Below are 27248 nucleotides of genomic sequence, written 5' to 3' on the forward strand. Positions count from 1 at the left end.
GTAGTGAAAATGGCCATATCTCTATGGCTCCCCGCAAAACAATATACTTTAGAGAATTGCCTAAATAGCAAAAGAGAAGAATAAAGGATGTCATAGGACAAGAAATCAATAATTAGAAATAGGGAATCAATTCATGGGGGCCTAGGAATCTCAGGTTTTAAACATTGCCATGATGCTTGCAAGCACTAATATACTGGCCATTATACAAGATGATAAAAACAAATCTTGACTGTCAGCTGAATAGCCTATGAAGATAGACCATAAAATTAGGAGTTTACCTTTTCTGGTACATTGTCTTGTGGAAAGCATGATATAAAAAATTTCATTAATGAATAACTGTGCTGTTACTACAAACATGGACAGGAGTTACATTTTCAGTGTGGTGAAATATCTGCAGTTTGACCCACGGCAAGCAGTTGTACTTACTTTAGGAGAGGATGTGAGCAATACACAATGCAAAGATTTATTTATTTTTTTAATCCTTGGCCTTCCATCAAAGGCATCCAAAAGTCTATGGTATTTGCAAAAACACCTATTAGACGTGAATAAATTAGTCAGTGACACAGTGTTGCTGAACTAGATTAAACAATTTGCAAAATGTTTTTTCTACAGTGGTTTTCTTGTATCAGTTTTACAAAACCCCAAAGACAAACATGGCTTTTTATGTAGGTAGTTTTCTTTAATTTTTCTCTTAATTAATCCACAACAGCGAAGTGGCAGTTTATCATATCGTTTCTCACAGCAGGAATTGATAATACAGTTCCCAGGCCAACATTAACTGCCAGCAACTCAAAAAAAGGCACATTAATTTGGATTGCATTATTTTTGGAACTAGACTATTCCTTCCATTTTCATACACAAAAATTTGCATGCAAATGGTTCGATTCCACTGACATTTGCAGTTAACTGAAAACCAAGTGAATTCTACCAAAGGAAAAATCCTATGGAAAGAAAGATATATATATATATCCTATTTTCATTTTTTAAACAGTCTTCTTATACATTCACATCCTTTTCAAGCTTTACACTCCTGGGATTACTTAAATCCCTCAGACTCCCCCCCCCCACCCCCGGTTTTCAATCCCCCCCCATTTTTTTTACATCTAATTACATTTTTCTAATCCATTTTATCTCCTGTTTTACCTTGACTCATATTACTTTATAAGTGTTACAACAATCCTGCTAACGTTTTTAAGCATACACAGTGGGCTTTCAGATATTCTATAAACTTTTTCCACTCTTGACTGAATTTCTTGTCATCTTGGTGCCTGATCCTCACGGTCATCTTTGCCATTTCAGCATAGTCCATCATCTTGGTTATCCGTTCTTCTTTAGTTGGGACTTTCTCTTCCTTCCACTTCTGGGCAAGTAGCATTCTTGCGGCTGTTGTCGCATACATAAAGAGTCTTTTTAAATCTTTTGATATTTCATCCCCTGTTAACCCTAGTAAGGAGGCTTCTGGTTTTTTGATAAAAGTTATCTTAAACATTTTTTTCAATTCATTATATATCATTTCCCAGAAGTCTTTAGCTATTTTACATGTCCACCACATGTGGTAAAAAGTACCTTCTTTATCTTTATGCTTCCAATAAAGCAAGATGAGCTCCAGAGTCGGCCACGACTGGACCTAATGGTCAGGGGTCCCTTTACCTTTACCTTGCATTAATATAATGAAGGTTTGAAAACTGCTATTATAGTAAGCTAGTTCTAGTTACCCAGTGCATTCTACATTTAAAGTTACTTTAAAAGAGTAATGGCCTTGTTCAAAGAATCCTGGGAAATTTAATAATAATAATAATAATAATAATAATTTTTATTTATACCCCGCCCTCCCCAGCCAAGGCCGGGCTCAGAGTGGCTTACAAGCAATAATAAAAACAAGTTAAATGATTACAACTTAAAAACAACATTAAAAATACAACATTAAAATATTGACACATTAAAATATTAAAATGCAGCCTCATCGCAGGAGGAGAAGGAAAAGAAAAAGGAAAGAGAGGGAGGGAATCAAATTGGCTCCAAGCCAAAGGCCAGGCGGAACAACTCTGTCTTACAGACCCTGTGGAAAGAAATCAGATCCTGCAGGGCCCTGGTCTCATGAGGCAGAGCATTCCACCAGACCGGAGCCAGAGTCTAATTTCCTTAGGGCCCGGGACCACTAAGGTGTTGCTATTTATAGACCTTGAGGCTCTCCGTGGGGCATACCGGGACAGGCGGTCCCGTAGGTACGAGGGTCCTAGGCCGTGAAGGGCTTTAAAGGTCAAAAGCAGACCTTAAATCTGATCCTGTACTCTACCGGGTGCCAGTGCAGCTTGAAAAGCACTGGGTGAATATGCTCCCATGGCAGAGACGCCGTGAGGAGCCTCGCTGCAGCATTCTGCACCCACTGGAGTTTCTGGGACAGCTTCAAGGGCAGCCCCGTGTAGAGCGAATTACAGTAGTCAAGCCTGGAGATGACCGTCGCATGGATCACTGTGGCCAGGTCGGGGCGGGAAAGGTAGTGGACCAACTGCTTGATATGGCGAAGGTGGAAAAATGTCGCCTTGGCTGTTGCTGTAACTTGCGCCTCCATGGAAAGGGAGGTGTCAAGGATTACACCCAAACTCTTAACGGAAGGCAATGGCACTAATTGGGCCCCCGCAAGAGAAGGGAGTTGGCCCCTCATTCCCATGCCATCCCGACCCAGCCATAGGACCTCTGTCTTCGAAGGATTTAGTTTCAATCGGCTCCCACGAAACCATCCAGCCACAGCTTCCAAGCATCTCGTCAGTGCGTTCGGGGCCGAGTCGGTGTGGCCATCCATCAGCAGATAGAGCTGAGTGTCATCAGCATATTGGTGACAACCCAGCCCAAAGCTCCGGATAATCTGGGCAAGGGGGCGCATAAAGATGTTAAAAAGCATTGGGGAGAGGATTGCACCCTGCGGCACTCCACACACCAAGGAGTGGCGCGACGACATTTCCCTCCCTAGTGCCACCCTCTGTCCCCGACCAGAGATAAAAGAGCACAGCCAGTTACGGGCTATGCCCTGTATCCCCACGTCTGCGAGGCAGTGGTCCAGAATATCATGATCGACCATGTCAAAGGCTGCTGACAAATCTAAAAGGATCACCAGTCCTGACCCGCCTCGATCCAGCTGTCTACGGAGATCGTCTGTTAGGGCAACCAGAGCTGTCTCGGTCCCAAAACCAGGACAGAAACCGGACTGAAATGGATCTAAAGCCGATGTTTCCTCCAGAAACCTACCAAACTGTTCAGCAACCGCTCTCTCAATTACCTTACCCAGATATGGAACATTTGAAACTGGGCGGTAATTGGATAGGTCTAAGGGATCTAATGAAGTTTTCTTTAAGAGTGGACATACCACTGCTTCCTTCAGTTCCCCTGGGAATGTCCCCGTGTCAAGGGACAAATTGATAATTTCAACCAGGGGGGTCCGCGCAACATCTGGACACTCCCTAATCAGCCAAGACAGGCACGGATCAAGGAGGCAGGTGGTGGGCCTACCAACTTGGAGGAATCTATCCACATCAGCAGGGAGTATCCGATCGATATGGTCCAACATTGGACCTGAAGTCAGTCGAGGGGCCTCCAGTTCAGTCACTGTATCTAAATTGGCAGGGAGGTCACGGCGGAGCAACAGGACTTTCTCCGCAAAAAAGCTCGCGAATGCCTCACAGCTGTGGGTCGAATTTGTGCTTAAATTTGGTTGTCCTCCTAAGGATGTTATTGATCTAATTATTCTAAAAAGTTGTGCCGGGCGAGAGCTAGCGGATGCAATGGAAGCTGCAAAGTAAGATTTCTTAGCAGCTTTCATAGCCATCTTGAGGCTCCATCATGAGTCCGTCGCCATACTCGCTCTAGCCGTCTGAGATCCCGCTTCATTTTCCGGAGCTCCTCAGTAAACCAAGGGGCCCGGTTTCGACGGGGTCGCAGAGCAATTTAGTTTGGTAAAGATGCTGAGAATTGTTAGGAAACTCCTATTCCCTGCACACAGCCGCAATTCACAAAGTGGTTTAACAATCCATTTTCCCAGGAACTATAGGGAGTGTAGCTCTGTAAGGGAAATATATTAAAAAGTAATCCAGCTAATGCATTGAGCACACACTCTCTTTTTGCCACTTAATTTTGAACATCTGCGAGAATTTTGAACCTTGCTGTGAATCCAAGCAAGTACCCTGAACTTGCTGCCTGGCGCAGCAACCACCTTTCATATTATTTATTAAATTTGTATACCATTTTTCATCTGAAGATCACAGGGCAGTTCACAGCATAAAAATACAAAATGGGAACACAAAAGGCTTACTAAAACAAAAGGCTTACTAAAACAAAAACTTGATACCTGCTTTGTTCCTGAAATGCTACTCCATTGTCAAATTATGCATATCTTAAAAAAATCTTTTATGATTTTCACTAGCAGTCAGTGAAGGAGACATCAGATTTTTCAGACATATATTTTAATTTTCTCCATGGGGATAGCAGATAAGAAGCAGCTAATTCTAAGAGAAACATTAGGGTTGAGTAAATTAACCTATCCCTTTAGGGAAAACTCAAAATAATTCCTCTCTATACACATCACTTTAGATCAACTTTGATTAAAGCTTAAATAATTCCCTTCCACCGCAGAGTCATGCCAAACCTCAGTTGCTTCCTACTCTGGCATTATAACGGCTAAGTAACATAACTGTAGGGATTGGCAGGGTGTCTTATTTAATGCTCATATTATGCCTGGGAATTCAGGAGTAGGGAAGTGTTATTTACTCTCCAAAAGCAACTTGAGTAACTGAGCAGGGCCACCTGCAGAAAATTCACACTAGTATGCTGCCTTGTTAGCAGCTAGCAGGGCTTAGGTAGAGTTTGTCTCAAAGTTCTAATAGAATAAAATAAAACTAGGACTCCGGTAATGAACTTTGTCTTGCTGTGTTTGGTCTTGGAGCCAAAGGCAGGGGGGGATGAAATAAAGACATCCTGCAGCACAAGAGGGGCAGTTTCTCTGTATGGAGTTGAGAGAGAGAGTTCAAGGGAAACACTTTTCTCCTTCATCCTACCCTTTCCCCTTTCCTCAAAGTAATGAATTTTCCAACACTAATTTTATTAAGAACCATTATTGATTTCAAACAATTACACTCTTCATTGTAATAACCTGGAAATTTCTGAATAATCTTTTTTTTAAAAAAAGTAGCAAAATAGCATGATATCTTTGTTTGACAATGTATTTCTTTGTGTAGGAACCAGGAAATATATCCTTTATATACCTTTCTTCTGGTAACCTCAAAAGGGATAAAAAAAAATCTCCGAAGCAGCCTGCTGAATTTGATCAGCTTAGATCCTATTTTCCTGTATTTAATCTCCTAGGGAATGAGGGAAACCAAACAATAACAGTGAGGAGGAACTGGAAAGCTTCCCAACTAACATAAGGTTATTGGCTGTGAACACAAACGCAGGTTCCCCGAGGCATAGCTAAGATCGCTAAAGCTTTTCCAGCTGGTTCATCTTTTCCTGTGGGGAGACTAGCAGTTATGCAGCAATTCCCTGGTGTTCATGCTACCCAAAAGCTGTGGAAGAACCCTCAGGGGGAACCATATGTCCCAAGTTGGGCTTGTTAAATTCAATTCCCATTTTCCGGGTTACCACCACAATACGAAGTGCTATTGCATCTGACACTTCTGAATTATGATCTTGCAGTGTCTGTCTATCATTTTCAAAAATTACCGGAGAATGAGCAAAGTGCAGTGAGATTGAAAGTGGAGGTGGATAAATGTTGTCCCTGTGGGAGTTTAGCAGCCAAACCTAACAAATGCATATTCTTACCAGTTAGCATGAGAAGGGGCTAAGTCCACAGAGCTGTATTGTTGATAGGCAGATACTCAAACCATAGAAATGCAATTGGTAGAGAGGGCTCTGTGTGATGTCATTTCCCCTCCTATATTGAAGAGAAAGGAGCATATAGTACTCCATGTTCCTCTCTTTCTTCCTTTGATCTTTGAAGGATGCAGACATGTCCGTGCTTGCTCCAGCCTTAGGTGCATGCCTGAAGCTGGTTATCCTGTAAATAGAAGTATTCTGCCTTAATAGTTTTCACTGCTGTCATTGCTGTGAACCAATGCAACATTAGAAGTAAAGTATGCCTGATTGTTTATTAAGCGGGGTAAGAAAGGGGCGCCAGTTTATTTCATAGCTGGAGTTGCTCAAAACAAGGCTTTGCAGCTTAATTCCTATCCTTTTTAACTTTGCTGCCAAGGGTGGGATTTTGAAACTGTTCAACCCACAGACCTAGGCGCTTGGAAGGATAAATTGCAATTAATATATCCTCTCCTACCCATTAAAACCCATCCCATAGTCCTGACCTTCGAAAGATAGAAGAACCAGGAGCCAGGTAAATATCAACCAGTCAGCTTAACATCAATACCTGGAATTTTAAAAAATAATAATTTTAGAATAGATCATATGTAGATCAGTCTCTACATATTTGTTTAAATGCTTTTTATTAATTTTTCATTTCATATAAACAAACCAAATACAATACTATTCCATGATCATATACCCACTTTCTTTCTCAACACTCTGCCAAGCACTGACTTCCCTCCCTCCCTTCAGCAGGTTTTCTTACTACAATCCCCTTTCCACAGTTTCACGATAATATCCAGTCCACATCCTAAGATTTATTTCAGTGCTGCTAATGTCTTCAGGGGACGTGGGTGGCGCTGTGGGTTAAACCACAAAGCCTAGGACTTGCTGATCAGAGAGTCGACGGTTCGAATCCCCACGATGGGGTGAGCTCCCGTTGCTCGATCCCTGCTCCTGCCAACCTAGCACGTCAAAGTGCAAGTAGATAAATAGGTACCACTCTGGCGGGAAGGTAAAAGGTGTTTCTGTGCGCTGCTCTGGTTTGCCAGAAGCAGCTTAGTCATGCTGGCCACATGACCCGGAAGCTGTACCCCGTCTCCCTCAGCCAATAAAGCAAGATGAGCGCCACAACTTCAGAGTCGGTCACGACTGGACCTAATGGTCAGGGGCACCTTTACCTTTAATATCTTCAGACTTATACAGTTATTACTTATATACTCCGCAAATTTACTCCACTCTCTTCAGAACTTTGTTTCCTCCTGGTTACGGATCCTGTAGGTCAGTTTTGCTAGTTCCGCGTAATCCACCATCTTCGTCTGCCTCTCCTTCACTGTTGGTAATTCCTGTACTTTCCATTTTTGGGCTAACAAAGTTCTAGCAGCAGTCATAGCATACATAAATGGTCTACTTTTTCTTTTTCCTCTCCCATCAAGCCTAGCAAAAAAGTTTCCGGCTTTTTTGGGAAGGTATATTTGAACATCTTTTTCAGTTCATTATAAATCAAATCCCAAAATTGTTTTGTTTTCTCACATGTCCACCCCATGTGGAAAAAATCTCCATCCTTCATTTTACATTTCCAACATATTTTACTGCTCATCTTATACATTTTTGCTAGCTTGACAGGTGTTAGGTACCAGAGGTACATCATTTTCAGTACATTTTCTTTTAAGGTGCTACATGCTGTGAGTTTTAAACTCTCATTCCACAATTTCACCCAAGCATCATACTTGATGTTATACCCAAAATCCATTGCCCACTGTCTCTACATATTTAGGGGGAAAGCCCTCTATGGTTACAAGGAGCTCATACAGTGGTACCTCCGGTTACATACGCTTCAGGTTGCATATGCTTCAGGTTACAGACTCCGCTAACCCAGAAATAGTACCTCAGGTTAAGAACTTTGCTTCAGGATGAGAACAGAAATTGTGCAGTGGCGGCGCAGCGGCAGCGGGAGGCCCCATTAGCTAAAGTGGTTCTTCAGGTTAAGAACAGTTTCAGGTTAAGTATGGACCTCCGGAACGAATTAAGTACTTAACCCAAGGTACCACTGTATGTGTTTCTTAAGAATATGTCATGCTATACCAGGCATGTCCAAAGTCTGTTTTGGGGCCCTAATCCGGCCTGCTGGTCGGTTTAATCCAGCCCTTGTGGTAGTTCAATCCTAAAAAAAGCTCCTCAGCAACTTCAATCCTAAAAAAGTCAACAACTTTGGTTGGCCCTTTGGTCAGCCCTCACAGCCCTTCACCTCATCAAATCTGGCCCCCTTTGAAAAAAGCCTGGACACCCTTGTGGTAGACTAACCTTTTCTCCCTTTTTGATGGAATTACTAGCAAGTTTTTTTACAATATCCCCTGTGATACTCTTCATGGGAAGCTGGTACAGTGTGGGCTATATGATGCAACTAATCTGGCACACTAGTAGAAGCCAGCACAAGGGCTTCTCATAGTGCAATGGCTCTCTCTGCACTATGCCTCCCCTAAATCCACTCTGGAGAGTCAGGAGAACCCCCAAATGGTATGCTCCCCTGTTTACCCTGACAGCAATCCGAAGAGCATGACGTCGAATTCCTCCCTGTATCCTTCTGGGTTTTGCTATTTTAGAGGGATATCGAGAAACTGGAATGTGTTCAGACGTATGCAGTGGAGATGGTGAGGGGTCTGTAAACCAGCCTATGAGGAAAGGTTGAAGAAATTGGATGTGTAGTGTATTTTCCTCTACAGTTCATCTTCCTCCTTTCATCATCTTTGCTGGCAGGAAAAGAGACAGCATTCAGGTGTAATGTCAACTGAATTTCTCTGGTGCTGGCTAGAATCTGAATGCTACCATTTAGCTGAAAGGCTAGTAGTAATATTCTCTTTTATGACCCCTTTTGTTTCTCTGTCAGGAAGAAATTAGGTTCTCTTCCCATGTTCTCTGTATATTTGACACCTGTCACTTCAAGCCAAATATATTCTTGATTGAATCTGGCATCTTTGACAACTGGTTCTTCCATCGCCTGGTACAGAATTTGACCATATCACTCAGCTGCCTGTGTTGCTGCAATAGAATCATACTGTGCTTTATTTAGTCCTCTGCAGGTATTCAAAGACCTCTTCATCTTATTATTGGATGTTTGTTTCTAGAAAAACCCCAACCATCAATAGAAGAAAAATCTTTGCAGGAAGATGTTGGGTTGGATCTAGACTTGGATCACACTGAAATTAAAGGGACTTCAGTTAGTCAGTTGCTCGGTTCCTGCTCCTGCCAACCTAACAGTTCGAAAGCACGTCAAAGTGCAAGTAGATAAATAGGTACCGCTCCAGTGGGAAGGTAAACGGCGTTTCCGTGCGCTGCTCTGGTTCGCCAGAAGTGGCTTAGTCCTGCTGGCCACATGACCTGGAAGCTGTACACCGGCTCCCTTGGCCAATAAAGCAAGATGAGAGCCGCAACCCCAGAGTCGGTCACAACTGGACCTAATGGTCAGGGGTCCTTTTACCTTTACCAGTTAGTCATGACTAATTTGAATCCTGTTGATTTCAATAGGTCTACACTAGGGGTGGCAAGATCTAGATTCAACCCATTGAATGCTCAGAGAAATTTCATTTGCTGCCTTTCATTTTCCTTATAAAGGATCAGTGCCAAAATGTTTAGGGGCACTCTCATTTTGACTCAAGAAAATCACCATTTTATAGTTCAAATCGGGGAAAAATAAATACAGTAAATGGACAAAAGTACAAAGATTCACAAAATGTTTAGGGGTGTGCATACCCCTGCCACACCCCCCCCCCGAAACTGTAAAAGATCATGAATACAATATTACCTGCCAAACAATTCACTATTTTTATTGTAAATATAAAATGGCATGCTTCAAGAACTGGGATGTGCTTTCTTAGTCTGTTATAGCAAAAGCAACAAAGTGCCACATGGCACCTTATTGACTAAAGCAAAAATTGTTAAGTTTTGTAAGGTACCACAAGACTCTTTGTAACGTTTAAATATAGTACAACATTCTTTCTATGATATGTTCTGCGAGTCTATGCTGCAATGAAAATCATGTGCCATATATCAGAAGTACAAAGAACTGTGGTTTCAAGTTTGTTTGTTTCAAACAAACCATAGTTCATGTATTCTTAACCACAGTATGCTGGTTCAGAGTCAGACACAAGCTACAGTTAAACAAAAGCAGAAATGAAAGTTTCCAGACTCCCACTTGACCACACAGGACGAGTGGAGCGGTAGCATGTGAACCCAAGGTTTACTGCAACTTATTCACATTGCACCATGCATGCCATTCAAATGTAGTCACTGTGAATAATTAGGCCTGCAAATTGTGATCAATAGACTCGTAGATTAACAGAGCAAATTTATGTATGGTTATTCAGAAGTAAATCTCATTAAAATCAATGGGCTTCCTTCTAACTAAGTGCGTCTTTTAGGTTTTAGTTAACCAATCCAATGGACCAATTTTAATCTGCAAGGTTCAACTTTAATTGGAGGGTTTTGATTTAAGAGCTCACTTGTTTATGGTTGTTTTAGATTATTTTGGTTCTGGTTTCTGTTTTAGGTATTGACATACATGCATGCATACATACATATATATATATATTGTATGCCACCTTTCCTTAGTTCAAACCATGCTCAAGGTAGCTTGCAGCATGAAAAAAATACATAACTACAACGTGACAAAAGTAGTCATAAACAATAAACAGAGCATTAAAAACACAAAAAACAAACTGAACTATTTCCACATAAATCACAAAAAGATCTAAAATAGAAATACAAAAAAAAAAAACCAGCATCAGCAACCCCCACAAAAGGTCCCAAACAACACTCCAACCCAAGAGTGATAAACAAAGCATTAAAGATTCCCCCGCCCCACTGCCGCTTTGTAGTAAGGAGTATTCTAAGTTATGGTCATTCTTGCTTCTTCAGTATCTCTAAAGGTGCTGTCATTGAGGTTTGGTTAATATGCAGATTTAGTTACATATAATGATTTGATCAACTGATGAATCACTTCCTTGGCATGCAAAATGATCAATAGCAAATTCTTTAATAGTTTATAGCCCTACTTATCTATTAAAATTAATTCAAACATACCTCTTTCAGAACAGAAAACACAACATGTGTTCTTGGATTTACGTAATTGCTATTCTATACAAAATTTCCTATTCTCTCATGGACTGAGCAAGAATACAGCTTAGTCAACGTTTTGGTTGTGGAAGTAGGATTCATTTAGTGAGACATTTTTTTATCAATCATTGGCAGATGACAGCCTGGCAAAGGAGTAGGGAACCTGCGGCACTCCAGTTATTGTTGAACTCCAACTCGGATCAGCACCAGCCAGCATGGCAAGGATCAGGAATGATGAGAGTTCTACTCCAACAGCATCTGAAGTCCAATAATTAGCCGAAACATATTGATCAGCAACACATGTGCAAATTGTTTGTAGGTATTTGCAGTCAACTTTGTACAGTGGTACCTCAGGTTACATACGCTTCAGGTTACATAAGCTTCAGGTTACAGACTCCGTCCACCCAGAAATCGTGCTTCAGGTTAAGAACTTTGCTTCAGGATCAGAACAGAAATCGTGCTCCAGCGGCGCGGCAGCAGGAGGCCCCATTATCTAAAGTGGTGCTTCAGGTTAAGAACAGTTTCAGGTTAAGAACGGACCTCCGGAATGAATTAAGTACTTAACCCATGGTACCACTGTAATTTGCATGGGTGTCATTGGTATGTGGTCACTGAAGGTGCCTGTTTTAATTAGTTGTTTGTATCCACACTGGAGAAACCAAGCCTCCCCTGCCACCTGTTTTTAATCAAACAGAGCATTCATAGGTATGGTTGTAACAAGATGATGGACAGACATGCTAGAGAAGAGAGCTTTTGACCATAGAGGACAGAGGGGGCTTCTGCAGCACCCAGTATTGGGTGCCTCTCTTTTCAACCTTTTAAAATATCTTATTCTATTGCTGCTACCTCCTAGATCAGAAGGGTGTCTTTACTCTTATTAGTCATGAATTTTAATTAGTTTATTTTGATTTAGAAGTGCTTTTTGTTAGGTACTTACTATGAGATTGTTTTGTCTCTTATAGAGGGACAATATGAATGATAATGTAGTGTTTCTGCATTTGCATTTTGTATATTTCTGTTGGATTTTTTCATGCTTTGTTGCGAACTGCTTCCACTGTAGTGTATACGGAAAAGCTGTATACAAACAAAGTGACCAACTGCTGGTGGGCAATAACCACAGAACCTGCAGATTGAGCAAGTAATGCGATACAGTTCCAGTCATTTTACAGAAGTTATGTTCATGGCACCCCTTTACCCTGTGCTTATTACAGGGAAGATATCCAGCAAAGAGCAATTAGCAGAGTGCTGATTCAGGAGTTGGTTACTTTCCACTTATAAGATTGCTTGCAAGGCTGGACATTTCTAAAAGTGCCTTTTAATATATTTAACGTTGGTCCAACTGGAGTTTGTTTTCCCTGTAATGTATATAAATTGCACCCTGAAGACAAAATAATGACTGTTAGCAAACCTGAAACTTGTTTGGGCGAAGTCACTGAGCCATAAACACCCTTGCCAGAATAATAAACAGTAAAAACAAAAAACCCCGAGGTTTTACAATAGCATATACTGCCAAGGCTTCAGATATTTTGTCTTGCAAGGCATGATGACACATTGGAAAGTAAGGCTTTCATATAACAAACAATAACAATTGATTTTATGGATTGGTTCTAACCTTGTAGGTGTAAGGCACTCATTTCTTAATAAGAGACGCGTCCTTTACAACAAAATGCTCTTGTCAGTGGATCTGTTAGATCTGTCTGTGGGAAAGATACCCAATTGGATTAATTTGCTATACAGTATTTTTTATTTATGTCTGCGTTACATTTATATCTGCCTTTTGTTTTTTGAATTTGGTGTGGTATGGTGAGTTGGAAAGGACCTCCGCAGGTCATCTAGTCCAACCCCCTGCAAGTAGGTGGCCGATATGGGGATCAAGCCCATTCTGTAACCAACTTCTAGGCTGTTTACTACAGGGTAGGGCTGCCTAAGCTAAACAACTTTTTTAAAAAACCCAGGAGTGTCCTGGTTTGTACTTTTTGAAATATGGCGACCCTATTTCAGGGGTACTGACCAGACCCAAAATTAGTTTCAGGACAGTTTCTGTAGCAGAGGGAACTCAGTTGTTTGACTGGATACTTTGGGGAGATAAGAAAAGGGGAAACAGCCACCAGGGCTCTGCTGAAAGACCAGCAACGTATGGTAGCTCCTTTCCAAATTTCTCCTTTCAATATTGTTTCAAGAACTAGTGTTCCCTCACCCAACCCATACGTCTCATTTTTATGTGGTGCCATTTAGGTTGTAAGCCTGAGAGCATGGGCTGTCTTATCACTGAGATGTCTGAGCTTCTTTCAGCTGAAAGAGCAGAATAAAGGTAAAGGGACTCCTGATCATTAGGTCCAGTCGTGGCCAACTCTGGGGTTGCGCCGCTCATCTCACGTTATTGGCCGAGGGAGCCGGCATAGCACTTCCAGGTCATGTGGCCAGCATGATTAAGCCGCTTCTGGCAAACCAGAGCAGCGCACGGAAACGCCATTTACCTTCCCGCCGGAGCGGTACCAATTTATCTACTTGCACTTTGACATGCTTTCGAACTGCTAGGTAGGCAGGAGCAGGGACTGAGCAATGGGAGCTCACCCCGTCGCGGGGATTCGAACCACAAAATTGCTTTCTTTGGCTAAGTTTTCTGCAAAAAGTAAAGCTATTAGTAACGATGTGATGGCTTTTGCAAATAAGCACCTTTTCTGCACAGAAAAAGTGCAGAAGGAAATGTAAACTTGCAGCGCTGGACTCAAGGATGAGATTAAAGTTCAGGAGTTGCTCTTGTTAATAAATTAACTGAGCAGCTGGGAAATTCAGATAATAAAAGGTGCTGTAAATCTCTTGTCTTTTGCTTGTTGCAATGAAGCCTCTCAATCAACAATCCAGTAGGTCAGAGAGGGTGGGGTCACTGGGAGGGTGCATTGTCTCTCCATTCCTGCTTCATCTGCCTGCTTTGCATCCCTTCAGAGAGTGAGAGAGTCCAGGGTGCAAAGGACAGGGAAGAAAGAGGAAGCCAGAAGGTATGTGGGAAGCAGGTAGGGCTTGTGGTCACTCCCAGGGCTTGCAGCAATTGCAGGCAGGGTCTTTGTACATCTTCCTGTCAATCATTCATTCACTCCACACTTTTCATTGCAATTCCCCGTCACCTTCCAAACTGCAAACGGTCCAGTTTTATTTGAAGTGAATTTGTTGCACCAGGGGCAACAGAGCACTTTAGTACATTTTAATTCGCAAAGCCATATTTCTCTGTTTGTGCTTGAATACCTCCTGCAAAATGCTAACAGTCTGAAAGTACCCAGAATATAAGGGAGCATTCTGAAGCTAAGGATAAGGATGTCTTAAAAAGTAGGCCAGACCCTAAAGGGGAAGAATTTCAGATATTGAATGGAACTACCCAGCCAAATCTTTTGCATGATTTAGAGAGTCTGCAGTCATCATCACAGTAATAAGAACAACCTCACATTTCTTCTGGGAAACAATTTCTCAGATATGAGTAATATTTTTAACCATTTTATGTATGGGTTGTGTTTTTGCGATTCTGTTATGGACTCTGGCCAGTATAGTAATAAAGCTAAACTATTAGGGGAGTGCCTGAAGGGGTAGAAAGGAAACTGTTAATATCATGTATTAATATATTAGCTTCACTTTAGAGATGGGGCACAGAACAAACTGAGGCTGAACTTACTGAACAAACTTAGGCTTCGGATGGTCAGATTCAAATAAGAAGCCCAAAGGGATGGTTTGGTAAAATTATATAATAGTGAACTTTTATTTCAGAAATAAGGAACTGTGCTCCCATCAATTTTTAACTTAGCTTTCATTTGAAGTTACTCAGTGACCCAAATAAACAAAGATCATTAAAATTTGTGATCCCCAGAACTAATGACTTTTTCAGGGAATCCCCATTTCCATTATTTTTAATCTGTATTCAAAATTTAGATGAATATAAGGTTTTCATTATGCACTTAGGCTCGTAAGAGATTCGACCCTCCACCCTTTCGGGGATAATTCTGGATAATTTTGAGGGAATCTGTTGAGGGGTTTATGCATGTTTGATTGGTATTGTTATGCTTTTTGTTTTCTTCTCCACCTCAGATAAACTGATTTGATGGTTGGGATTTAGGACGCATATTTTACATGTTATGTATCCTTGCCTGTTCTGATTAGATTTAAAATGTTAAAATATTTTTGTTTTGAGAATTCACAAATGCATTGGAAAACAAAGATGATACATTTTTCCATTCTTCTGAATAAGGATAAAGAATGCTGGCTGGCATGGCTATGGGGTTTTGTTTAATGTTTTGTTGTTCTCAGGTCAGATCCAGGAGGTTGTTTGGTTAATAAAAAGATTTGTTTCTCCGAGATTGCCTGATAACCAGCATGTGGTGGGAGTTAAGGGTGGCATTGACGTTCTTTGTAGCCTTGACACAAAAGGTCTGATTGAAACATATATCCAGCTTGCCAAGGTGATTAATGCCAAATGCTTTTTGTGCTAGATCTAAGCAACTATGCGCTTAAGGAAATGCAGTTTGTGCACCCTAAGCCTCCACAAGGTATTGATCTAGATCTGTAACAAGCGCTGTGGCAGTCAGATCACTGCAGCAGTCATTGAGCAAGTTAAGGGCCATGATTTAGGAGGACTGTCCTTTTCTGGTGTCGAGTAATGCTTTAGATTGATGTGTCAATATGTTACGGGGCCATTGCGCTGCACATATTTGCCAACTGGAATGGCTTTTGTGTACAAAACAAAGATGAGGGTGGGGATGGCACCTGCAAGATATAAGGGATTCAGCACTCCAGCCTAGGTAACCAACCACAGGAAAACAACCACAATGTGTTTAGCATTTATTTAGTAAGCAAGCACTGGTCACGATAAGCTGATGTGATGTGAGTGGAACACAAAGCATAATTGAGCCCTTGCAAATGCCATGGGTTTCAGGGGAAGAGATTTCAACGAAGTCCCTCAACTTAAATTCAAAGTTCTTAACTTTGGTTGGGTCATGCCCATAGAGTCCATTAAGTAGTAATGAGTGCAGGTGACCAAATGAATACATGAAGTTCCCTGGACCTCCTGTATGAACCTTCAAGCTCATTTAAACTGAAGGAGCTGAGCTTTACATGCCTTCCTTTGCATGCACACTCTTCACTGAAATGAACGGGCACACAAAACTGAGAAGACAACCGAATGGCTGCAGGTATCACTGTATTTTAATATTTTCTTGGAAGCCGCCCAGAGTGGCTGGGGAAGCCCAGCCAGATGGGCGGGGTATAAATAATAAATTATTATAATATCATTATTATGTACAGTGGGATCTAGAATCAATCTAGATTGAAAGCAGAACGTTGGAGACAAGTGTGAATGTCTCCAGGTAAGGAAAAATTATTATTTTTTTGTGCTATAAATGGGTACATACTGTAGCCTAAGAATAGGAACCCACATTGTTTTCTCCTCTGGAGCATCAGTTTTTCTAGCTGCTGTTTGTTGTATTTCCCTTTCCTTACAGATCTGATGCCAAAATAGCATGGTAAATACACAGGGAATGGTTTGCCTATGAATGCTGCCTTCTGTTTTGGAAATCTGCATTAGAAAGTGTTTTTATTTAACATGCAATGCCATAAATTTCCCCTCCAGCTATCGAACGTATGTTTTGTTCCTTGGAATGCATCATGTTATATATAGACTGAAAATATGCTACTAGGAAAATTTAGCATGTTTTCATGCAGCGAAATTAATTCCACCCTCTGAAACAAGCAATCTGCAATTATACCCGCGTTTCCTAAAAATAGCAGTTTAGAGTAAAAACTAACAAATTAGCTGGAACAAATCCGCAGAGAAAGAATCCCTGAATATTTTTTTGGGGGGGGGAGGAGAGAGAGTTGTGTATGCAGCCTTTAACTAAGAACAGAATAGTACATACAGATTGGGGAGGAGATGGGAAAGAAATACCAAAAATTAGGAATCCTGGTCATGGAGGAAGGAGATGGGCTGCAGTGGCTGCTGCTGCAAGCATAATGTAAGATGGCTCTTGGGATTTTGTAAGCAGATTCCATATGAGATTTATTTATTAAACTTAGTCGATTATCCATACGGGCTTTAACTGATTAATCAATCAGTACATTAACTTCCTGTATGAATTTCCCCATTCCTTTAAACTCATTTGAATATGGACTTCTGTGGACTTATAGGGACAAGAGTCCTACAACTGAAATAGCCACCAAGAACACACAAAATGTGTGTTCCAGCCCTTCAGACTGGGTACTGTACATGTGAAAAGGACTCTCTGAGCTTATCTTAATAGCTGTGGCTGGAGGTGTGAGTGTGTGTGTGTTTTGAATGTGAAGTGGTCCCCACTGCCTTGTCCTCCATAGTAGATCAGAACCTTATTAGCCTAGGACACCCAGATGTTTAAAAGACAAACCTCTTGGTCTTATATTATGCCTTCATTCAAGTCAGCATAGACTTACAGCAATCCTAAAAAATGTGTATCATACCTGATTAGATAAGCGACAGAATACTGACTTCCTCCCAACCACAGTACAGTACATTGTGAAAGCTTCATTCTGCCATGGGATCCATTATACTCTGAGCTCATTTCAAAAATCACCCTCTCCCCTGGGATGTTTGAAACCAAATATAATATTGCTGACACACAGCTTCCTGCCACGTCTCAGAAAGTGACTGAGCAAGAGAAAACAAGCCCCCCCCCACTTGAGAATGTAAAACCTTAATGAGAATAAGGGGGGGTGCCACACTGTACTGCGATACCTGATAACAGTTAATATGTCCCTGGTTTGTAGAAGTGATAAGGAGTACAAAAACAAAAGCAGCTGGTCGCATAAAATAATTCAGAGCATTATCATCACCAAGGTGGAGTGTGAGTACCATAAAGATATATTTAGCGCTAAAGCATAAGGAGGTGGAATCGTTGCGTTAATAAAAATCCAGATGCAATAATCCCCTCTCCGTTGTCCCTATTTTGTAAATTTTGTTTACAAAAAGATAGTGATTCAGCACCTTTTGTAGTCCAGGTGTTTAGCAGAGTGGACATCTAATTGCTCATTGTTGGGTACAAAGTTATTTTATGTTAGCTAAAGTAAGTGTTCTGGAAACTCCTGGCTGGATTGTGGCACTGCGTTTCACGTTTGTGTTAACAGAGCCTGTCATAAGCAAGGCTCTCTAAAACGCATTGAATAAATCACTTAGGCTGTTATCCAGAACCAAGATAAATAGAATCTTAGAATCATAGAGTTGGAAGAGACCACAAGGGCCATCGAGTCCAACCCCCTGCCAAGCAGGAAACACCATCAGAGCACTCCTGACATATGGTTGTCAAGCCTCTGCTTAAAGACCTCCAAAGAAGGAGACCCCACCACACTCCTTGGCAGCAAATTCCACTGTCGAACAGCTCTTACTGTCAGGAAGTTCTTCCTAATGTTTAGGTGGAATCTTCTTTCTTGTAGTTTGGATCCATTGCTCCGTGTCCGCTTCTCTGGAGCAGCAGAAAACAACCTTTCTCCCTCCTCTATGTGACATCCTTTTATATATTTGAACATGGCTATCATATCACCCCTTAACCTCCTCTTCTCCAGGCTAAACATGCCCAGCTCCCTTAGTCGTTCCTCATAAGGCATCGTTTCCAGGCCTTTGACCATTTTGGTTGCCCTCCTCTGGACACCCTTCAGTTCAGTCCTGTTGTCCTGTTTCCTTGAAGAGAATAAAATTGGCAGTTATCAAAGTACTCTGATTTAACAGCTTTGTAGAGCATGCTTTTAACAGTAAGGGATGGTAGATGGCATCATTCCATGAAAATGCACCAAGTATGCTGTTGTTGTTGTTTAGTCGTGTCCGACTCTTCGTGACCCCCTGGACCAGAGCACGCCAGGCACTCCTATCTTCCACTGCCTCCCGCATTTTGGTCAGACTCATGCTGGTAGCTTCGAGAACACTATCCAACCATCTTCTTGCAGTCCATGGGACTCTCAAGAGTCTCCTCCAGCACCATAATTCAAAAGCATTAATTCTTCGGCGATCAGCCTTCTTTATGGTCCAGCTCTCACTTCCATATATCACTACTGGGAAAACCATAGCTTTAACTATACGGACCTTTGTTGGCAAGGTGATGTCTCTGCTTTTTAAGATGCTGTCTAGGTTTGCCATCGCCTTTCTCCCAAGGAGCAGGCGTCTTTTAATTTCGTGACTGCTGTCACCATCTGCAGTGATCATGGAGCCCAAGAAAGTAAAATCTCTCACTGCCTCCATTTCTTCCCCTTCTATTTGCCAGGAGGTGATGGGACCAGTGGCCATGATCTTCGTTTTTTTGATGTTGAGCTTCAGACCATATTTTGCGCTCTCCTCTTTCACCCTTATTAAAAGCTTCTTTAATTTCTCCTCACTTTCTGCCATCAAGGTTGTGCCATCTGCATATGTGAGGTTGTTGATATTTCTTCCTGCAATCTTAATTCTGGCTTGGGATTCATCCAGCCCAGCCTTTCGCATGATGAATTCTGCATATAAGTTAAATAAGCAGGGAGACAATATACAGCCTTGTCGTACTCCTTTCCCAATTTTGAACCAATCAGTTGTTCCATATCCAGTTCTAACTGTAGCTTCTTGTCCCACGTAGAGATTTCTCAGGAGACAGATGAGGTGATCAGGCACTCCCATTTCTTTAAGAACTTGCCATAGTCTGCTGTGGTCGACACAGTCAAAGGCTTTTGCATAGTCAATGAAGCAGAAGTAGATGTTTTTCTGGAACTCTTTAGCTTTCTCCATAATCCAGCACATGTTTGCAATTTGGTCTCTGGTTCCTCTGCCTCTTCTAAATCCAGCTTGCACTTCTGGGAGTTCTCGGTCCACATACTGCTTGAGCCTTCCTTGTAGAATTTTAAGCATAACCTTGCTAGTGTGTGAAATGAGTGCAATTGTGGGGTAGTTGGAGCATTCTTTGGCACTGCCCTTCTTTGGGATTGGGATGTAGACTGACCTTCTCCAATCCTCTGGCCACTGCTGAGTTTTCCAAACTTGCTGGCATATTGAGTGTAGCACCTTAACAGCATCATCTTTTAAAATTTTAAATAGTTCAGCTGGAATACCATCACTTCTGTTGTGACGTGGGGTTTGTGATTTCAGCTCTCTTGACACAATATGCTGGAGACAGTTCTCTAGTAACGCTTCTTTATTAAGGCAAACAAGACTGAAGACTGAGGAGGGGAAAGCTACATTTATAGGGACAGGGAACTTAGCTAGAAAGGATACATTTTGGAGGGAACGATATCAGGCAATCACAGTCCTGCCTTTTGGAGGAAACCAATAAGACAGAGGATCCAAATACAGCAGCTTAAATGAACCAATAGTAGCTGTACCCTTTGAAACCAAAAGGCCTACCCTAATGCAAATACAGACAATAATAATACAGATATACAATCCTTTGACTCAATACACAACAACTTCCACTGGCCTTGTTATTAGCAGTGCTTTCTAAGGCCCATTTGACTTCACTCTGCAGGATGCCTGGCTCAAGGTCAGCAACCACACTACCTGGGGTGTACAAGCCATCCATGTATGGGCAGTGCTATTTTTCTAGAAAAAGAGGTGCAGGAACTCACCATGAACATCTCCCTCTTTCTCTTAGAGTGGCAATGGCACCCACCCAAGAGGTGCTGGAACTGGGTTCTAGTGAGTTCCCCCTGAAAAAAAGTCTGGAGTATAGGTCTGTTCTTTAAAAAAAAAAAAAAAATTAAGGATTTTCTTGTTTTACAGAAGTGTAATGCCTCGTGTGTTTCTTTCTTCCATGTAACATTTTTACAAATCAGTTTCATTTGTTGAGGCATTAGGGAGAGAAGAAAAAAGAAAAAGGGGGTGGAGAAAGGGAAGATGGATGGGGGTGGGGTCGGGTGGCGGTGTTTCTATTATGTTTAATGTATGTAGGGTTTGGTGTCAGCGTTGCTTGTGTTGTTCACTTGTGTTCCTTTGGTGCTGAGAGAGGTTGGGGTTGGCCTAGGGTGTGATTGTTTGCTTGTGATTGGCTGTGGTGATCTTTGTTTTCGTGTGTGAGTGAGGTGGGTGGGTGTTTTGGATCAGGTTAGCCATATTGATTTGTATGCTGTTGGTGGAGTATAGGTCTGTTCTTGACAATTAAGGTAGTTCATCATAGCAAAGCCTTAACATTTCTCGCAAACTGTTAATTATTGATGAAAACCTCTTGTAGTGTTTAACCACTATAGCTAAGACAGAAGATGAACTGGGGGAAAAGATAGGACAGGAAATTGCATTTGTGCCCCTGCTGGTTTTATTTTTGTGTGTGTAGGAGAAATCTTAGAAAAAAGGTTTTTAAAATCTGAAATAGAGAATTCTATGTTTCAAACTCCCTTCTTAACTCTCTTTCCACTTCTCCTATTTGAGAGGGTTTGGAGGTTGTCCCCCCCTCCCCACTTTAACGTTCACTCTCATTTTGATAATGCTTCTTAATCACTTTTGCTACTTTCCAGGATGGATAAGCAGAGAGAATTAACTCTAGTAGCAGCCTGGGGTGCATTTTTGGGCCCAGTCTAGAGAAATTTACTCTTCAATCCTAATTATTATTATTTGTATCCCACCTTTTCCCCTAACAGAGACTCAAGGTATACTCTATGTATACTCATGTGAGAGTAAGCCCTGGTGAACTCAGTGGACTTCACTTCTAAGTAAACTTGCAAAGATTTTTTTACTGTTAGTCACATTTTAGTCCTGATGAAAACAATGGCATTTAAATTAGCTTTAAAAAGTGTCATTTTTAACTTTCTGATAATTGCCAATATTTACTTAAAACATTTACCCTACTTAGAAGTACTCAGTTGGAAGATAAATCCTATGCATGTCTACTCAGAAGTATTTCCCAATGGGATTTACTCCCAGGTAGGTATTATAGGATTGCAGCTTTAGGATGGTATTGTATGTGTCATTAGAAAATAGAACTGTGGAAGGAATCAATATCTGAAATGTTATTCATACCGTAGACCTATTGAAATCCAGTCCACTGGTTTCAGCACATCTATTTTGAGTATTCCTTAGTTGGGTATTGCCCAGGAAGTGTAAAATCTGGGCTCCTGATTTCCAGTTTCCAATTGAAACTAATGGGATCTAAGCATACATTCAATGTTGGTTTCAAGGGTACTGAAGTGTATTTAACATTATCTGGATTGCCCCCCCTGTATATTTTAAAACAGCTTTGTGAAATGTCTCTGAGGGAGAAGCAGATTTAATAAAGTGTAGTTGAGAGAATAGCTGCAGACCAGTTCTGACATAAGTATGAAAGAACACGAGGTTAGGAGGAGAAGTGAAATGATAATCCCCACTGCTGGATCAAAGGTAATTGAAAACATTTGGACACCACTGGAGGACATCAGTCATCTCTAAAGTCATATATAATAACCCCCGATCTTAAAATAAGTCAGGAAATGTTTGCACTAAGTGGGAGAGTCAAAAGTGATGAGAACTCAGCCTGTCATTTACCTGAATATAACTGAGTCAGGAATCAAGTTTGCCTTAACCATTACTCGCCAATGCTTAAGTTGCTACTTTTAGCTTTTACTTAGTCATAAAAGTGTTATGCAGTAAAGAGGCTGCTGTGAAACCAGAGCTCTTGCCATGGGATCAGAGTATAGACCTTTTTATTGCTGTCTCCTTGATGTTAATATGTGCCAACAACATGGTGGAATTATTCCGTCCGACCATCTCTTGGGGATGATCTGCACAGTTTATGGCAGCATGTTGGTCGCACATGATCTGAACATACATAACTCCTCCTGATGCCGTTACAAAAACGCCAAATTCCCCCAGTATTCAGGACACAATATTCTTCTGTATATGGAAAAATAATAATGCTCTCATTTCTCTAAAGAATAAGGGAATGGGAGATTATGATATTGTAAACGGGGGGGGGGGGAGGAAGTGAACCCATGAAATCACGGGATCAGCCAGTAATTGTGGGCTAAATGAGTACATATCAACTTGTAGCCCATCTCTCTCCACATAATGGCTGCATTCAGATGTAACACTAAATCATAATTTAGTACCAAGTGAATGAGTTCCAAGGTTTAAGAAAAAAAACAAAACATTTTTTTAATGCCCCACTTGAATAAAATGGGCTTAAATACCCATCTCAAAAGTATGATTTAACATTACATCCAAACCCGGTCATCGTCATGCCTGGGTCTGGAGCCAAGCCTCTCACTTTTCTTCTTCAATTAGTGGCTTTGCAGTATAGACATAAAGGAATCTTTGCCATTACAAAGAACTGTCTTCCCGTCTTCAGTCTTGTTTGGCAGTAAAACAATGGACAGGATTCCCTTAGTAAGGCCAGGAAATATATTTGGCATGATGCATATTGAATTGGATTTGTTCCTGAGAGCAACTCACCTTCTTCTGTATGAGCCTCCATGAGATCTGTGCTCCGTTTCTGAAGGCATGGTCCCCTCGCCACACCAAGTATGGGGGATCTGAGCAAGAGCATTTGCCATCGGGGCACCCAAACTGTAGAACAGCCAACAATGAGAGTTTTTTTAATCTGTTTTGAAATGGGATCTTTCAGATACAGTAAGCCCACAACTTATGTGGGAGTAGCAATCCAGGGATCATGCCTAAAGCCAAAATTGCGTATAGTCAGAACATATTGGGTTCAGTGGTGGGCAGAATGGTCAAAGTCTTTTTCCCTGGACACCTGCCGCAGCCCTTTTCTCTCTTTTTTAAAAATTTACAAAGAGCATAAAGCTGAACACACACAAGTTAAATGCACATAAGTTGCGGGTTTACTGTACTTTTTTTTTCAGGCAGGCGCCTTTTCCTTAAAAGTTTTTCTTTCCTTTTGCTGTGCACTATAATGTTTTAAGGGACGTGAGTGGCGCTGTGGTCTAAACCACAGAGCCTAGGGCTAGCTGATAAGAAGGTCGGCGGTTTGAATCCCCACGACGGGGTGAGCTCCCGTTGCTCAGTCCCTGCTCCTGCCAACCTAGCAGTTCGAAAGCACATCAAAGTGAAAGTAGATAAATAGGTACCACTCTGGCAGGAAGGTAAATGGCATTTCCGTGCGCTGCTCTGCTTTGCCAGAAGCGGCTTAGTCATACCGGCCACATGACCCGGAAAAACTGCGGAAAATGCCGCCTCCCTCGGCCAGTAAAGTGAGATGAGCGCTGCAACCCCAGAGTCGTCCACGACTGGACTTAACGGCCAGGGGTCCCTTTACCTTAACCTATGATGTTTTATAGAGTACGTTGCTGTTCTGTTATGGCTTTGACCGCATTTCAACCCGTTTTTTGATCGGTGATTTTTGCACTGTAAACTGCCTTGCAGATGCTTGCCACAGAAAGGCAGGGTAAAAATGGCAATACAAGTAAACAAACGGACAGACATACAAATAAGCCAAAGGTAAATAAGGTTGAAGCGTGGCTGGAGAAGGATAGGAACGGGTAAAAAACATTCCAGGAAAGCTCTGAAATACAGTGGTGCCCCGAAAGACGAATGCCTCGCAAGACGGAAAACTCGCTAGACGAAAGAGTTTTCCGTTTTGGAGGTGCTTCGCAAAACAAATTTCCTATGGGCCTGCTTCGCAAGATGACAATGTCTTGCGAGTTCCTGCTGGTTTTTTCCCCTCCCCCCCTTTTTCTAAGCCGCTAAGCCGCTTATCAGCTGATCCGATCAGCAGATAAGCCGCTAAAGGCCGCTAATAGCGCTAATCCGCTAATCTGTCAATGGGCTTGCTTTGCAAGACGAAAAAACCGCTAGACGAAGAGAATCACAGAATGGATTCTTTTCGTCTTGTGAGGCACCACTGTAAGTATACTAGGCATACCATAGAAGAAAAAATGCAAAACAAAAAAAAGAAGCAATTGACTTGTAAAACATTTTTGCATTTTATCCCTTCTATACAGTATGCTTTTACTGTTACCTTTCCATGATCTGACACATATGCAAAATTTACCAACAACCCCATAACTGACAGGAGGCAAGGAACAGCAGCAAGACTATCGCTGGCTGGGAGGTGGATACTATCTTTCCTGCTTCACCTGCAGAATAGCAGTCTGCTGGAAGTGTCAGGTTTGGCCAGCTAGCTCTACCCATGAAGACAAGTAAGAACTTTCACATATTGGTGGTGGTTTCCGGGGTGTGTGGGCAGCTTATTGGTTTATTTCATAGCATTTATACAGTGGACGATCGGGTTGTACCTGGGATGCGGGTGGCGCTGTGGTCTAAATCACTGAGCCTCTTGGGCTTGCTGATCAGAAGGTCGGCTGTTTGAATCCCCACAATGGTGTGAGCTCCTGTTGCTGTCCCAGCTCCTGCCAACCTAGCAGTTTGAAAGCACACCAGTTTGAGTAGATAAATAGGTACCACTGTGGCGGGAAGGTAAATGGCACTTCCATGTGCTCTGGTTTCCACCACGGTGTTCCCTTGCGGCAGAAATAGTTGAGTCATGCTGGCCACATGACCTGGAAAGCTGTCTGTGGACAAACGCCGGCTTCCTCGGCCTAAAATCTAGATGAGCACCGCAACCCCATAGTCGCCTTTGATGGGACTTAACCATCCAGGGGTCCTTTACCTTTTACCTTTTGATTGCATTTCCATACTTTGATTGCATCTTTCTCTCATACGGCCACTGTTTCGGCGGCAAAAGAAAGCGGAATATAAATAAAACCATAACATAATGTTGGCTTTGCCCCCAAAGGCTCTCTCTTCCATTGTCTCCCAAGACAGATGGGTGCCAATGAAGAGCATAACGTCAGTTCATATACTGATGCAAATAGTCACAAGGCACATTTTTACAGTGAATTGAAAGCAGTCGCCTTTGCCACATACTTCTCTCGTGATTTCAGTTGCCTCTGGTCAAATGTTTGGTGCAGGTATTCAAAACAGCACACAAGCCCCCTGCAAAACCTGTTTGGCCTGTATGCAAAGATTATTTTGCAGGCGAAGAAGCCCTTTAATAAATCAAATGATATAAAACCCGGATATCTTTTTCCTTATAACTATGAATTGACTAATGAAATTCTCAAGAGTGTAAGTATAAACAAAAGCAGTCAAATTAATTATAGGATATCAATTCTAAGATCAGCCTAGCCAGAGATGCTGTAGCCAGCTCTATACAAGCTTATGCACCAAGAGGAAGGGCTCCCTGCAGCCCCTTGTGCGCTCTTATTTAAGCTAGGCTCTTTTAATTGCGCCATCATCCTTTGTTTATATTGCCTATGTTTATTTCCTTTGCTTATATTGCTTTTGAATTTATAACCAACGAGAAAGTGAGGGGTCACCCAAAAAGGAGATAGCTCCCACGTGGTTTTGCCTCTCCTAAAATGGCTGCCGCCGCAAGGCCCCGTGGGCAATCAAAATCGCGGCCGTAATGCGTTCCCGTTGCCTAGCGACAACGAACACGTGCGAAAACACTTAACGCTAGCCCTTTAACACTGAAAAATCCCGCAGCCTCAAGAGCAAAACCTGCAGGCATTCCCCCACGTACCCCTTATGAACGTTAATTATCCCCCTGGTTTTCTCGCCGGTTAAGCTTAAAAGGGAGGGTTTGTAAAGTTACTTCCCACGTGGAATGCCTATAGTAAAATGGCGGCCGCCCGGAAGGGCACGTGGGCGGATGAAATGCCGGCCAGGGCGCGCTGGTTGCCCTGCAACGGCGCAGCTGCTACCGAGGCTTTCCAGGTCTAAACTTCCGCGCGAAAACAAAACAGCCTGTAGAGGAAGCGATGCTCTGTGGAAGCCGCTCACCCCCTCGAGAATGCTGCTGAAATGATTATTTAACAAGAAATTCTGCCCCTCACCCCGGCAAGAAAATGAAACACAGCCGGCACAAAGCGCAGCCCGCTCTCCTCCCGCAGCTGCCGCTCCGCCTAATTGCACCACGCTCCCCTGCACAAACCCCTAGCTAAAACCTGAAGCCCCAACAGCAAAACCTGATTGGATGGGTGCGCTGCGTCCGAGGAGCCAAACGTTCTTCCTTGAGCTCCTTGCAGAACAGGCAGTCAGCAGCCGAGGGCACAGGGCAAGCAACGGATCAGCAGACAAAGCTCCACAAAGCTGAATAAATTCCTCTGAAGGGGGCATGCAGCAGCAGGCAGGAGAAGCTCCTGAGGGCAGGGAACTTGCACCGAAACACACAGAGCTCCCTGTAAAACTGTAGACCTGAAAGAGATGCTGGAAGGAAAGCACACAAACACACACACACAGTGATTTTAGCTCCATTACAGCTCCGGTGTTAAACTGCAGCAGCTGGAAGGGAGCGCAAAGGGGGAAAGCCCCAGAAGGAGAAAAGCCCCAAATTGGTTTCAGCTCC

The 27248-nt window shown here is 42.2% G+C and overlaps 1 long non-coding RNA gene across 2 annotated transcripts; it reads right to left on the reverse strand.

Moving 5' to 3' along the window:
- Positions 1-5218: 5218 nt before the first annotated feature.
- LOC308584516 lies at positions 5219-25847 on the reverse strand. Of its 2 annotated transcripts, none has more exons than XR_014006874.1 (3): positions 25135-25847; positions 12569-12653; positions 5219-6046 (listed from the first exon to the last, which is right to left on the reverse strand). It is a non-coding gene; the product is annotated as an uncharacterized lncRNA (long non-coding RNA). The 2 variants fall into 2 exon arrangements; XR_014006875.1 differs by lacking the exon at positions 12569-12653 and adding an exon at positions 23333-23446.
- Positions 25848-27248: the final 1401 nt, after the last annotated feature.

The sequence above is a fragment of the Podarcis bocagei genome (genome assembly GCF_964188305.1).
Source record: "Podarcis bocagei genome assembly, chromosome: 3".
Lineage (NCBI taxonomy): Eukaryota > Metazoa > Chordata > Lepidosauria > Squamata > Lacertidae > Podarcis > Podarcis bocagei.